Source organism: Podarcis tiliguerta (genome assembly GCF_965153285.1).
Source record: "Podarcis tiliguerta genome assembly, chromosome: 3".
Lineage (NCBI taxonomy): Eukaryota > Metazoa > Chordata > Lepidosauria > Squamata > Lacertidae > Podarcis > Podarcis tiliguerta.
Window position 1 is genome coordinate 6,830,880 of NC_139536.1, and position 13,517 is coordinate 6,844,396.

The 13,517-nt window shown below is 44.1% G+C and overlaps 1 protein-coding gene and 1 long non-coding RNA gene across 2 annotated transcripts in view; one reads left to right on the top strand and one right to left on the bottom strand.

Moving 5' to 3' along the window:
• BLK (BLK proto-oncogene, Src family tyrosine kinase) overlaps positions 1-13,517 on the top strand; it is an 819,573-nt gene that overhangs the window by 739,441 nt on the left and 66,615 nt on the right. The gene's annotated exons all lie outside the window — the stretch shown is intronic.
• On the bottom strand, positions 1,348-3,213 carry LOC310674534. The gene is made up of 2 exons (XR_014509636.1): positions 2,837-3,213; positions 1,348-1,564 (listed from the first exon to the last, which is right to left on the bottom strand). It is a non-coding gene; the product is annotated as an uncharacterized lncRNA (long non-coding RNA).

Genomic DNA, 13,517 nt, shown 5'->3' on the forward strand with positions numbered 1-13,517 from the left:
GACTGTATAATGTTAATTTGAAAAACCAAATAAATATTATTTTTTAAATGATGCTTGGGCATGTTCAATTGATATAGTTGCTAAGCCAACTATTGTGTGTGTGTGTGTGTGTGTGTGTGTGTGTAGGCAACATTCTTGAGCAAATGAGAAATACATTTGCCACCAACACTGGAAGCTTGAGATGTTTCCCTAGAGCAACAAAAACGTTAGGCACATTATCCAGGAGTTTTTGTTACACTATGAAGAGAAGTACTCCTTATATAGACTTTGGAAGTCTTTGAGCTATTGCTAGAAATTCACGACACAGATATTCAGCATCACTCTCTTTGTTTCCACTGAGTATGAATGATTTTTCCAAATTGTTGCAGGTCTTAACTACGTACATCTTCAGCAGATTTTTCTGTTGATGCTCTGTATATCACACAGGTAGCCAAACAGGCCGTTATGTAGTTGTAGCAGTAGAAATCTCTCAACAGATTGTATGACCGTGTCTAAGACAGCATAGTAGAAACTTATTTTGAAGTTCTGCTTTGGAACTCGTGGTGCCTCTTCTCAGAACACATACTTAAACTACCATTTCATTTGCCTTTTTTCTAACTCGCTCTTTCTCAAAGTTTGCATACCTCCCAAGCACCCCGGAAAAAAGGGACATCCCATTTTTTCATGTGGCCATTTTGGGTGCCATGCTCTCACGTGCTGTGCTTTCAACCCCCAAAAGCACTTTTTTTTGGGGGGGGGTGAGTGTGAGGCGTGGGTCATGTGACTTGTCCAGGAGTGTTTCCCGGAAGACTTGCATCCTGGTTTGGGGTCAGAAAAAGTTGGACGGTATGAGTTTGGAAGCATTTCTACTTCTTCCGAAATCTCAGTAACATCTATCAAAACTTTTTAAACACCCCCCCCCCATACCTTCAGCCCTCAAGGGAATTCTTGGTCCCTTGCAACTGGCTTGTAACGGAATTTAAACCAGCTTCTTATTTTGCAGTGGCTTGATTGTAAGTTTGACTTTTAAAAAGGATGTTGTACCATGTAACAAGTGATCAACTTGAACGTACAAATGGCATTAGCAAGGAACTTAGTTTCAATTTAGCAAGCCTGCTGAGTTCCTATCCAAGTTCATCATTCAGGCCCTAATGGAAGAATCACAAAACTGTAGTGTTAGAAGGAAAGCCAGGGGTCACCCAGTCTAGTTCTCTGCAATGCAGGAATCACAGATAAATCATCCCTGGCAGATGACCATTCAACCTTGCTTCAAAAGATCCAGCACAACATAAACATATTACACAAATTAAAAGAGGGGACTGGTGTCAGGAACCAGGCACAACAAATCAACAACATCAAAGTGATTGTTTTAATTAATTTAATTCTCCCGGGGTATTTTGCAACTTCATCCCAGTTTTTCACAGGACGCAGCACTTCAGGGTGCGGGTATTTGGGCAGTTGTTGAATCTCTCCTTCATCACAAAGCCTGAGGCACACCGGAGCTTCCGCAGTAAGCAGTATCCCCAAGGCCAGAGGCAAGAGATTTTCCCGTCCTGTGGTGGTGCAACTGCCTGCCCATTCTCTGCTGGAAAGGGAAAAAAGGGCAACAATGATAGTGTTGGGAACATGCAAGGGACACACAGTGGAGGAGAGGAGAGGTGCTTTGGTGGGACTCATGAGTTGAATCCCTTGCAATGACTACAGCAAAACATATGCAGCAAAACATACGCAGTCATACAACAAAACATATGCAGTCATTAGCAGTCGTCAACAGGTTTACCATACCCATTGAGTCAATCACCCATCTCCCACTACCCTTCTGAGAAAACCCCACCCCACCCTCCCACTATATACAGTGGTACCTCGGGTTACAGACGCTTCAGGTTACAGACTCCGCTAACCCAGAAATAGTACCTCGGGTTAAGAATTTTGCTTCAGGATGAGAACAGAAATCGTGCTCTGGTGGCACAGCAACAGCAGGAGGCCCCATTAGCTAAAGTGGTGCTTCAGGTTAAGAACTGTTTCAGGTTAAGAACGGACCTCCGGAACGAATTAAGTACTTAACCCGAGATACCACTGTATAAGGGTCTGGTGACTTCTGTTTCAGTGTATCTGAAGAAGTGTGCATGCACACGGAAGCTTCTAACCAGAACAAACTTAGTTGGTCTCTAAGGTACTACTGGATTTTTTATTTTATTTATTTTGACTGTGTCAGACCAACACGGCTACATACCTGAATCCACAAAACATATATGAAATCAATCAAAATTTAATGTATCATCTATCTATCTATCATCTATCTATCATCTATCTATCTATCTATCTATCTATCTATCTATCTATCTATCTATCTAATCTATCTATCATCTATCATCTATCTATCATCTATCTATCTATCATCTATCTATCTATCTATCTATCTATCTATCTATCTATCTATCTATCTATCTATCTCTCTATCTAGCTATCTATCTATCACCTATCTATCATCTATCTATCTGTCTATCATCAATCCATCCATCCATCAAAGAAGTCTTGTTGGAAATGGAATATTTTCAACGGGTGCCAACAGAACAATGAAAAAGTTGCCTGTTGCATATATAATTTAATGGAAGGGGAGTCCAAAGCATAGGTGTTGCCACACTAATGTACAATGCTGATATAATGCAGATCACGTCTCCTGATGGGATCACAGAATCATAGATTCATAGAATTGTCAAGTTGCAAGGGACCCAAAGGTCATTTAGTCCAACCCCTGCAATGCACAAATCTTTCACCCAACATGCCCCCCCCCCCAGTTCCTGAGTGAAATAGACTCTTTTTGTTGTTGTTGTTCTGAAAGAACCCCTCAACTTACCATCTGCCTGATAAGCAGCACGCTCAGTCTCAGGATCCTTCACTTTGCCTGTAGACCACAGATCTAGCCTGGCTTGGCTGTGGAGAACCAAGAAGAGGACTACAAAGATGAAGTGAAGGGTCTTCATACTCGAGATTGAGCTGTGGCCCCAATTTCTGGTAGAAGTAAAGAGCCCGAGAGTTTCTGGAACTTCTGGAAAGGTGTGCAGAAATCTTACTATTTATTCAATTTTTTCCCCTTCTGGCTAAACACCAATAAATTAGTAACAGGACTGAGTCAATTCTATGTCGTCGTTCTTGAAGGGCAGCTCACGTTGCCCACTCAGAAGCTCTTGAAATGCTTTTGGCTTACAGTTTACTTTAGGAAGACTGGAAGCTTCCTTGTAAAAGGCCCCCCCCCCATCTAGTCTGATGGGCAGTAGCTCCCTCCATAGTCTCAGGAGGGGAAGGGGTTTTCTCCCCATTCCCTGTTTTGTAAATAATAATAATAATAATAATAATAATAATAATAATAATAATAATCTATTATTTATACCCCACCCATCTGGCTGGGTTTCCCCAGCCACTCTGGGTGGCTTCCAACAGAATATTAAAATACAAAAATCTATTAAACATTAAAAGCTTCCCTAAAGAGGGCTGCCTTCAGATGTCTTCTAAAAGTGTGGTAGTTGTTTTTCCCTTTGACATCTGGTGGGAGGGCACTCCACAGGGCAGATGCCACTACCGAGAAGGCCCTCTGCCTGGTTCCCTGTAACTTGGCTTCTCGCAGTGAGGGAACCGCCAGAAAGCCCTCGGCGCTGCACCTCAGTGTCCGGACAGAACAATGGGGGTGGAGACGCTCCTTCAGGAATACTGGACCAAGGCCATTTAGGGCTTTAAAGGTCAGCACCAACACTTTGAATTGTGCTTGGAGCCAATGTAAGTCTTTCAAGACTGATGCTATTTGGTCTCGGCGGTCTCTCCAAGTCACCAGTATAGTTGCCACATTCTGGATTAGTTGTAGTTTCCTGGTCACCTTCAGAGGTAGCCCCACATAGAGTGCATTGTAGTAGTCCAAGCGAGAGATAACCAGAGCATGCACCACTCTGGCGAGACAGTCTGTGGTCAGGTAGGGTCTCAGCCTGCGTATCAGATGGAGCTGGTAAAAAGCTGCCCTGGACATAGAATTGACCTGTGCCTTCATGGACAGCTGTGAGTCCAGAATGATTCCCAGGCTGCACACCTGGTCCTTCAAGGCCACAGTTACTCCATTAAGGACCAGGGAGTCCTCCACACCTGCCCACCTCCTGTCCCCCCAAAACAGTACTTCTGTCTTGTCAGGATTCAACCTCAATCTGTTAGCCACCATCCATCCTGCAACCGCCTCCAGACACTCACACAGGACCTTCACCGCTTTCACTGGTTCTGATTTGAAAGAGAGGAAGAGCTGGGTATCATCTGCATACTGATGAACACCCAGCCCAAACCCCCAGATGATCTCTCCCAGTGGCTGCATGTAAATGTTGAAAAGCACAGGGGAGAGGACGGAACTCTGAGGCACCCCACAAGTGAGAGACCAGGGGCCTGAACACTCAATAGTCTGAACACGGTCCAGGAGGAAGGAGCAGAACCACTGTGTAACAGTGCTCCCAGCCCCTCTAGACGGTCCAGAAGGATGTTATGGTCGTTGGTGTCCTTTGCAAAAATAAAATAAAATAATAAAGACACACATGCACACGAATCACAGAATTGTAAAGTTGGAAGGTACCCCAAGAGTCATCTATTCCAAGCTCCTACAATGCAGGACTGGGTTACATCACATGTTTCTTTCTGAATATCTGTCATTGACTATAATAAAGAGAGTGATTGGTTGAATCTGACCGCATTCTGTAAGGCCTGTAAGGTATTCTGTAAGCTTGGGTGTTGTTAAGTCAATAGATACAAAATCAGATAGCTGAGATGACAACAAAGAGAATAATAGTTTGGGGAATCAGAATTTCAGGGTCCACAAACATTTCATAAAATGCAAAATGAAAGTATTTGAAATGATTTGGATTCTTGAGTGACAACAGTTGTTTTTGGCAACAGTCTCAGAAACCTAACACCATTCTGCCCTTTTCCTGGTATAAACCGTATAAATACCAGCAAAGCTTCCATAGATTCTCCACCCTTCACATCATTGAGCCTTTTCCTTCCATTAGCATTGCAACTGCAGCCAATCTTCCACCATGAAGATGCTCTACGTTCTCTTTGCTTTCGCCTTCTTGGTCTACCAGGTCCAGGCCAGTCCCAAACCACCATCTGAGGATGAAGCCAAGGAGCCCCTTGACCCTGAAATGAAGTTGAAAGAGGGTAAGTTGGGCTGAAAATGGTCATTCTTTCATATTGCAGCTTGTGGAGGAATCCTAGAATCACAGTTAGAAGTACAACTCTAGGTTAGCTCAGCCATATTATTGCAGAAAGAGAATTCTTTTGACTTACAAGCTTTAGTTATCATGGACTTTCCAGTCTCATAGGAAGGACCTGGGCAATCTGGTTCATTGTCCAGCTCATCATGATGGATTTACTTCTTACTGAGTTTGATGGGACTTTGTGTTTTAGGACTTTCTTCTTGACCTTCCTTCAGAGGTTGGGATGGGCTGTTCCCCCCCCCCCCAATCCCTCAGAAGCAATCTGTCAGGAGCTTCTTTGTGGCAGTGGCTGAGACTGGAATCCAAATTTGCAGGGCATCCCTTTTCCCATGTCCTCTCTCTCCCTCTCCACCAAACCCTTTCCCTAATCTTAGTGCCATCATTCCTGCCCTAGTTCCTGAGAGGGACATTCGATCACTGTGAGAACATGATGCTGGACCAAATTGGCCACTGGCCTGATCCTGCATGTACTTATTTTCTTTATTTGCAAATTGAAACACATCCATCATTTGAACTTCAGCCTTCTATGAATTTTCCAAGGTGGTTCTCCTAGACAAATAATGTTTACAAAGATGCATCTATTAGGGGAAGGTGTCTCATGTTATAGCGAAACTGCATTCTATATGGGCATAATTTATTTAATGGGATGCCTTACTTGCCCTTTTCATAATGACCAACGGCAAAATATAAAAATACAAATAGATATAAAATAGATGTAAAATGTATAAGTTGTACAGGTCTAAAACCAAATAGCTGAAACCAGCAAGGGAATAACAATAAAACAATAAAAGGAAGCTCCCATTGCTCGGTCCCAGCTCCTGCCAACCTAGCAGTTCAAAAGCATGCCAAAACATGCAAGTAGATAAATAGGAAGGTAAACAACGATTCTATGCACTGCTCTGGTTTCAGTGTTCTTTTGTGTCAGAAGCAACTTATTCATGCTGGCCACATGACCCGGAAAAACTGTCTGTGGAGCAGACAAATGCCGCTCCCTCGGCCTGTAAAGCGAGATGAGCGCCGCAACCCCAGAGTCATCTGAGACTGGACTTAACTGTCAGGGGTCCTTTAACTTTACCTTTTAATAACAGATTAATAGACAAGTAGGATTTGAACTGTAATAAGCAGCAAAGCAATGTAGATATTAAGTAAGGATGAGGAAGGGTGTTAGGTGTAATATGAGGCAGGATAAGGGGAAACAAGGAAACCATGTGAAGTTCACATTTGTTAAAAAATTTGTAGGGAAAGTTCACATTTGTTAAAAAATATTGGGGGAAACCAAATATGTAATTAATTTTGAAAATCAAAAGAAAATTGTAAAAAAAGGGGGGGAGGCAGGCAGATGGAGGCAATTTGAGGTTTGGGAGTGGGGAGTGCCCAGTTTGCCCTAATGGAACAGAACTATTTTCACCATCATGATGTCTGTCAGCCAGAATCTCCCCTCACATAAACTTAAGTTCCTGAGGTCTTTGCTCTTTTCTATGTCTGTTGACCCTTGAAGTATTTTCACGAATGCTGCTTTTCTCTTTTATATGCAGACCCTGAGCTGCTTTCCCCGCCAGACGATTCTGCACGACTTACGGGGGTCCGGTGCCAAGGCGGCAAAGGATACTGCCTGCCTCGGGGCTTCGCATGTCACAAAGGCTTGGTATTCAAAGAACGGTATAACAACTGCCCGTCTTCTGCAAATCTGAAGTGCTGTGTGCGCTGATGACAGATGTCAGAGTCCTGAGAAACCCAGTGGCAGACCTTTCTACAATCACCAGGAAGAATGTGCCACTCCACTCCTTTCGCAGAAGTTGCTGGTTAATTGATTCCACTCCTTTCACCAAATCATGGGTTAATTCTCTCTCCTTCTTTCAATAAATGACTCATTTACTGCACATAAACCCAGCTCTGGTGGTCTTTTCTTTATGTTTTCTGTTTCCTACGTGTACAATTGGAGAATCTGAAATCCTTGCTTATATAATAATAATAATAATAATAATAATAATAATAATAATAATAGAAGGCTAAGTTGGGGCTGCGGGTTAAACCACAGAGCCTAGGGCTTGCTGATCAGAAGGTCGGCAGTTTGAATCCCTGCGAAGGGGGGAGCTCCCGTTGCTCGGTCCCTGCTCCTGCCAACCTAGCAGTTCAAAAGCACGAAGTGCAAGTAGATAAATAGGTACCACTCTGGCAGGAAGGTAAACGGCGTTTCCGTGTGCTGCTCTGGTTTGCTAGAAGCGTCTTAGTCATGCTGGAAGCTTTTTGAACTGCTAGGTTGGCAGGAGCTGGGACAGAGCGATGGGAGCTCACTCCATCACGGGGATTTGAAACACGGACCCTCCGATCAGCAAGCCCAAGAGGCTCAGTGGTTTAGACCACAATGCCACCCGTGTCCCTATATAACTATAGAGTTGGAAGGGCCCTGAGGATCATCTAGTCCAACCCTCTACAATGATAAGCAGCTCTCCATTACGGGGATCGAACCTGCAACCTTGGCATTATCAACACCAGGCTCTAACCATCTGAGTTTGCACTGAAAGTAAAGAACTTCTGCTTGAACACTCCAGAGACAGCGCTGACTTTCTGAGATGATGGGTGATGGGGGGGGGGTGTCTCTGATAAATTATGACTTCACTTCCACATGATCTTGAGTTGGTTTAAGAAGTTTCACATATAACCAATGGTATCAAATAGCATGGGAAACAGGGAAACTGACACCCGGGCAAATAGAAGAAGACGTCTTCACCCCAGTTTGGTTCCCCTTTCTCACATACACAGCCCAACAAGACAACAACAAGAATCCCCCAACAGTATACGAATCAATCTGGATAACCTGATTCAAAAATACACACTCGCACCCTGCTCTCACACAATAACAATTCTCACTACAACCAACCAAAGACAACTAATCACACCCTAAGCCTCTCTCACCACCAAGGAAATACAAGAAGTGAATAGTAAGAAAACTCATACAAATTACGCTGACACAGCCCCTCACACACTAAGTAGAATAATAGAAGCATAACCACCTCACCTGCCACTCCCCCTTTTTTCTTTCTTTTTCTTTTCTCTCTTCTTCTTCCTAACTGCTTAAACCAATTCATAAACCAAGAACTTATCCATTGACCACTAATAATGATAAGTGGTTCCTGACAGTAAGAGCTGTTCGACAGTGGAATTTGCTGCCAAGGAGTGTGGTGGAGTCTCCTTCTTTGGAGGTCTTTAAGCAGAGGCTTGACAACCATATGTCAGGAGTGCTCTGATGGTGTTTCCTGCTTGGCAGGGGGTTGGACTCGATGGCCCTTGTGGTCTCTTCCAACTCTATGATTCTATGATTCTATGTGTTGCAGATATTTTCCCACATTTATTATGCTCTTTTTGTGATATGAAAATGACATGAGAAAACGTGGTGTACTTGTTTGTATAGCATTATTCTTGTTTATAAAACCCAATTTTTTAAAAAGAAGAAGTTTCACATGCAGGAGAGAGAAGAATAAGTCTTGTCTGTGTATACTGCAACAAGATAACCCCACCACCAGAAACATCCAAAAGGTGCAGAAAAGGAAAGACCTAATGGATCAAATGGTTGGAGCAAATCCCTTTTGAGAATTTTTTTGCCCCATTGGGGGCTATTCAGCTTAGAAAAAAATTGGGGGACTCAGTAGAGGTGTGCAAATTATTCATGGAGTTGAAAAGGTAGAAACGGAGCTGTTTTCGTCCCTCACGTAAGAGCTGATGGGAAAAACCCTTCTCTGTCTGAAGCTCTGGAGAGAGCTGTTGCCAGTCAGAGTAGACAATATTGGGCTAAATAGGCAAAAAGCCTTTTACAAGGAAGCTGCCTGTCTTCCTAAAGTTGGGTAAACCTTCAGTCAAAAGCATTTCAAGAGCTTCTGAGTGGGCATTGAGAGCTGCCCTTCAAGAGCATTGGCACAGAGTTGACTCAATCCTGCTCCTAATTTATTGGTGCTTTGCCAGAAGAAGGAAAAATATATTTGAATAAATACCAGAGACTCTGCACAGCTTTCCAGAAGTTGTGAGAACCTCTTGGGTTCTTTACTTCCATCAGAAATTGTGGACATATGCAGCTTCCCTTTGAGCATGAAGGCCCTTCACCTTGTCTTTACTGTATAGTCCTCTTCTTGGTTCTCCATAGCCCAACCAGGCTAGATTTGTGGTCTGCTGGCAGACTGAAAAAACAGCACAGATTCCGAGGCTGAGTGTGCTGCTTATCAAGCAGATGTTACGCTGAGGGGTTCTTTCAGAACAAAAAGAAAAGGAGTGTTTTTCAGTTAGGAACCGTGGGGGGTGTAAAAATCCTAGAAGGAATCGAATTTAGCAGGAGGGCTGTTGGTAGAGATGGGGGAGAAAGTTGATTCAGTTCACCTCTAAAGGCAAATCTACCAACGTTGCACTTTCTGAGGCAATATATTAGCTGAACCACGGCCATCCCTCAAAAGCAACACTTGTCTGCATTTTGCAATGCAGTTCTTCAGCTAAGCAAAATGTACCCAAAATGCATATACCAGGGTAAAATGTGCACAGGGATGCATTTATTGTTAATATATGAAACTGCATTATCTTAAGGGAAATGGCTTGCCAAAAATGTGTGCATTGGGCAAAATTGCATCGAAATACATGTGCATTGGGATAAATTTGTAGCAAGATGCTGATGAATTTTCAGGAGGACTTGCCATTTCACAAACTGATATGGAAAAGTGCAGAACTACATTCAAGTTTTGGAAAAGAAAAAGAAGAAGAAGAGGAGGAGGAGAATCTTACTTAACACTGGTGTTGGGACCACACTAAGCATGAGGCTAACTTAGACTGCTGCTGTCTCTCCCCTGACAACAGAGGCAGCTGCCCTGTGCTGTCCAATGGTAGAGTTGGCCCTGAAAGCATGTCCCCCAGTGTTTTGCAGTTTCTCAGGGGGGAAATTGGTTGAAACTTGATCCCTGCATCTTTAGCTGTCAGACCGATGCAATGATTATATGGTGCAAGGCTTATAGCAGGAAACAATACATTCATTCTAACACCCCCAGCTCCACTGATTACAAAAGCCCCACCTTGCTCTCGCCAGTTTCCCCACTCTCAACAAAAAACATTTGAGGTGCCTTCTGAAAGATGACCGCAGTTCAGGTATTGGTGAGTCAATTGATGCTGAATTGCCTTGCTAAGGTGAGAACAGAGAATCAGCATTTGAAAGAAGCAGAATGCTAATCCTAGCAATTGTTGGATTAACTGTAAAGTGAAATAATTTCAGGTGGTTTCAACCAATAGTTGACAATGGATATTTGACGTTGGCAGCAATCTCAGAACATCATTCTCCCCGTTTCCTGGTATAAACTGTATAAATACCAGCAATGCTTCCAGAGGTTCTTCATCCTTCTCTTTATTGAGCCATTTCCTTCCATTAGTATTGAGGGTGCAGCAGATCTTCAACCATGAAGATGCTTTACGTTCTCTTTACTGTTGCCTTCTTGGTCTTCCAGGTTCGGTCCAATCCCAAACCACTCTCCAAGGCTGAAGGGGAAGCCAAGGAGTTTCTCGAGTCTCGTGCTTATAAAGATGATGGTAAGTTGGGCTGAAGAACAACATTTCAATGTATCTATGTGGGGTTTATTGTTTGTTAGTTTGGTTGTAAGTTGCCTTGGGTTGTCCCAAGCAAGATGACGTGATGGACTAATTTAATTAATAAATTAACCCCCTGTAGTTATTGAGAGGTGAGAAAGAATTCTACAATCCCACTTGGATGTGCAAACCTAGGGAATTCTTGAGACTTACAAGCTCTAGCTGCCATGGACTTTCCAGCCTCGCAGGAAGGACCTAGGCAAACTGGTTCATTGCCCAGCTCAAACTGGGATGAGGGAATGCATTCAGGTTTATTATTTACTGAGCTGGACAGGACTGTGTGTTTTAGAACCTTTCCCCTGATTTTCCTTCAATGGCTGGGGTGGGAAGTTTTCCCCCCAGATTCCTTTAGGGGCAATCTGTCAGAAGTTGCATTGTGGCAGTGGCTGAGAATAGACTCAAAAGTGAGTGAGGCATTCCATCTCTCTGTGACCCCCTTTTCTGTATCTCCCACCCCTTCTCTCTTTATCTCCTCCACCATTTGTTTGTTTCACTCCTCCCCTGCCAGTTTCTGAGGCCCCTGGACTGCAAATTGCTCGACGCTACTTTAGGGCATGGCTTAAAACTCACCCTCCCCATTCCTTTTTTGGGAGGTGGGGAATTGCTGAAAACATTTTCTGCTTAAGTTACCCTCAATGTTATCTTCTGTAAGACGTAAGACAGGCCCTCCCGATGTTTTGGGACTACAACTCCCATCATCCCTAGCTAGCAGGACCACTGGTCAGGGATGGTGGGAATTATAGTCCCAAAACCTCTGGAGGGCTGAGTTTGCCTATGCCTGAAGTAAGATGTTCAAAGAGGCATGCTGTTTGTGCATCTGCACCTTCATATTTCTCTCTGGGAATTTGTGTGCTTAATGCTGCAGCCCTGCAGCCATTTATCTGGGAATAAGAATGAGGGAGAGATTCTATTCAGTTTGCACTCCAGCCATTGTTTGAAATTCGTCCCTTCTGTGAATTTGGCAAGGTGGTTCCCAGCTCAATGATGTGTACAAAAATGCATATCTACTGAAATCTGCCCTTCAAGAAGTCCTTTGCTCTTCGAGAGCTCTTCAAGTATTTTGAAGAATGCTGCCCTTTCTTTCTTTTTATATGCAGGCCCTGGGCTGAACCCAGAACCAAAGGATTCTTCACGGTTTCAGGTGGTTCTATGCTCCGACAACGATGGCTATTGCCTGCCACGTGACTTCCAGTGTCACAATGGCTTGGCGTTCAAGGAACCATGGAACGACTGCCCATTTTCTGATGTTCTGAAGTGCTGCGTGCGCTGATGCAAGAGAAGGTGGAATCCTGAGAAACCCCCGGCAGAAGTTTCTGCAAGTACAAGGAAGAATGAGGAACTCACTCTGACTAAATCATGGGTTAATAGATTCCAATCCTTTCAGCGAAATATTGGTTAATTGGTCCCCCATCTTTCAATAAACTACCTATTCACGGAACACACAGCCTCCTCAAATTGTTTTTCTTTATTTTTCCAGTTTAAAAGGGAAAGGTAAAGGGACCCCTGACCATTAGGTCCAGTTGTGACCGACTCTGGGGTTGCGGTGCTCATCTCACTTTATTGGCCGAGGGAGCCAGCATACAGCTTCCGGGTCATGTGGCCAGCATGACTAAGCCGCTTCTGGCGAACCAGAGTAGCGCACGGAAACGCCGTTTACCTTCCCGTCGGAGCTGTACCTATTTACCTACTTGCACTTTGACGTGCTGTCGAACTGCTAGGTTGGCAGGAGCAGGGACTGAGCAATGGGAGCTCACCCCGTCACGGGGATTCGAACCACTGACCTTCTGATCGGCAATTACTAGGCTCTGTGGTTTAACCCACAGCACCTCCCACGTTTCCAGTCTAGATCCCTGTATATGCAGCTACTGTGCTCCTTTCCCCCAGTTTGTTGGTGCGCGCGATAAAATTGCACCACGCTGCGGTGAAAGTGTGCTTCTATCCTTGCATTAATCTGAAATTATGAAAAAGCTTCCTTGCCAATGCAGTTTGGCATCATTTGGCATCTTATAAGGCTATAATATAGCCTCCTGAAGCTTTGCACAGATATCCGGTTTCCCACTGAATGCCAAGGGTCTCCGAGAGAGTAACAGGCATGCATATGTGCCTGCTTAATCCCTTCGTTTCCCATTTCCCACATCATAATGAAACCAGATGAAATGCTCTCCTTGCAGGACTGGAGGCCGTGGAAAGCAAAGAAACTGATTCCTGTACTGCAGGGGGCTGGATTACTATGATTCTAGGAATATAACCCTTGATTAATTCCTGGCTGGGAGGGAGGCTCCTTACTTCTCTCGCCCTCACCTAGCCAGGTCCTTCAGGTATACTGGACCAAGGCCATTTAGGGCTTTAAAGGTCAGCACCAATGCTTTTAATTGTGCTTGGAAACATTCTTCACCTTCCTTCAGCGGTTGGGATGGGCTGTTTCCTCCCCAGAATCCTTCAGAAGCAATCTGTCAGGAACTTCTTTGTGGCAGTGGCTGAGACTGGAATCCAAATTTGCAGGGCATCCCTTTTCCCATGTCCTCTCTCTCCCTCTCTCCCAAACCCTTTCCCTAATCTTAGTGCCATCACTTCTGCTGGCTCCAATCTCAGACGACTCTGGGGTTGCAGCGCTCATCTCACTCAGGCTGAGGGAGACGAAAGAGAGTGATTGATTGAATCTGGCCGCATTCTGTAAGG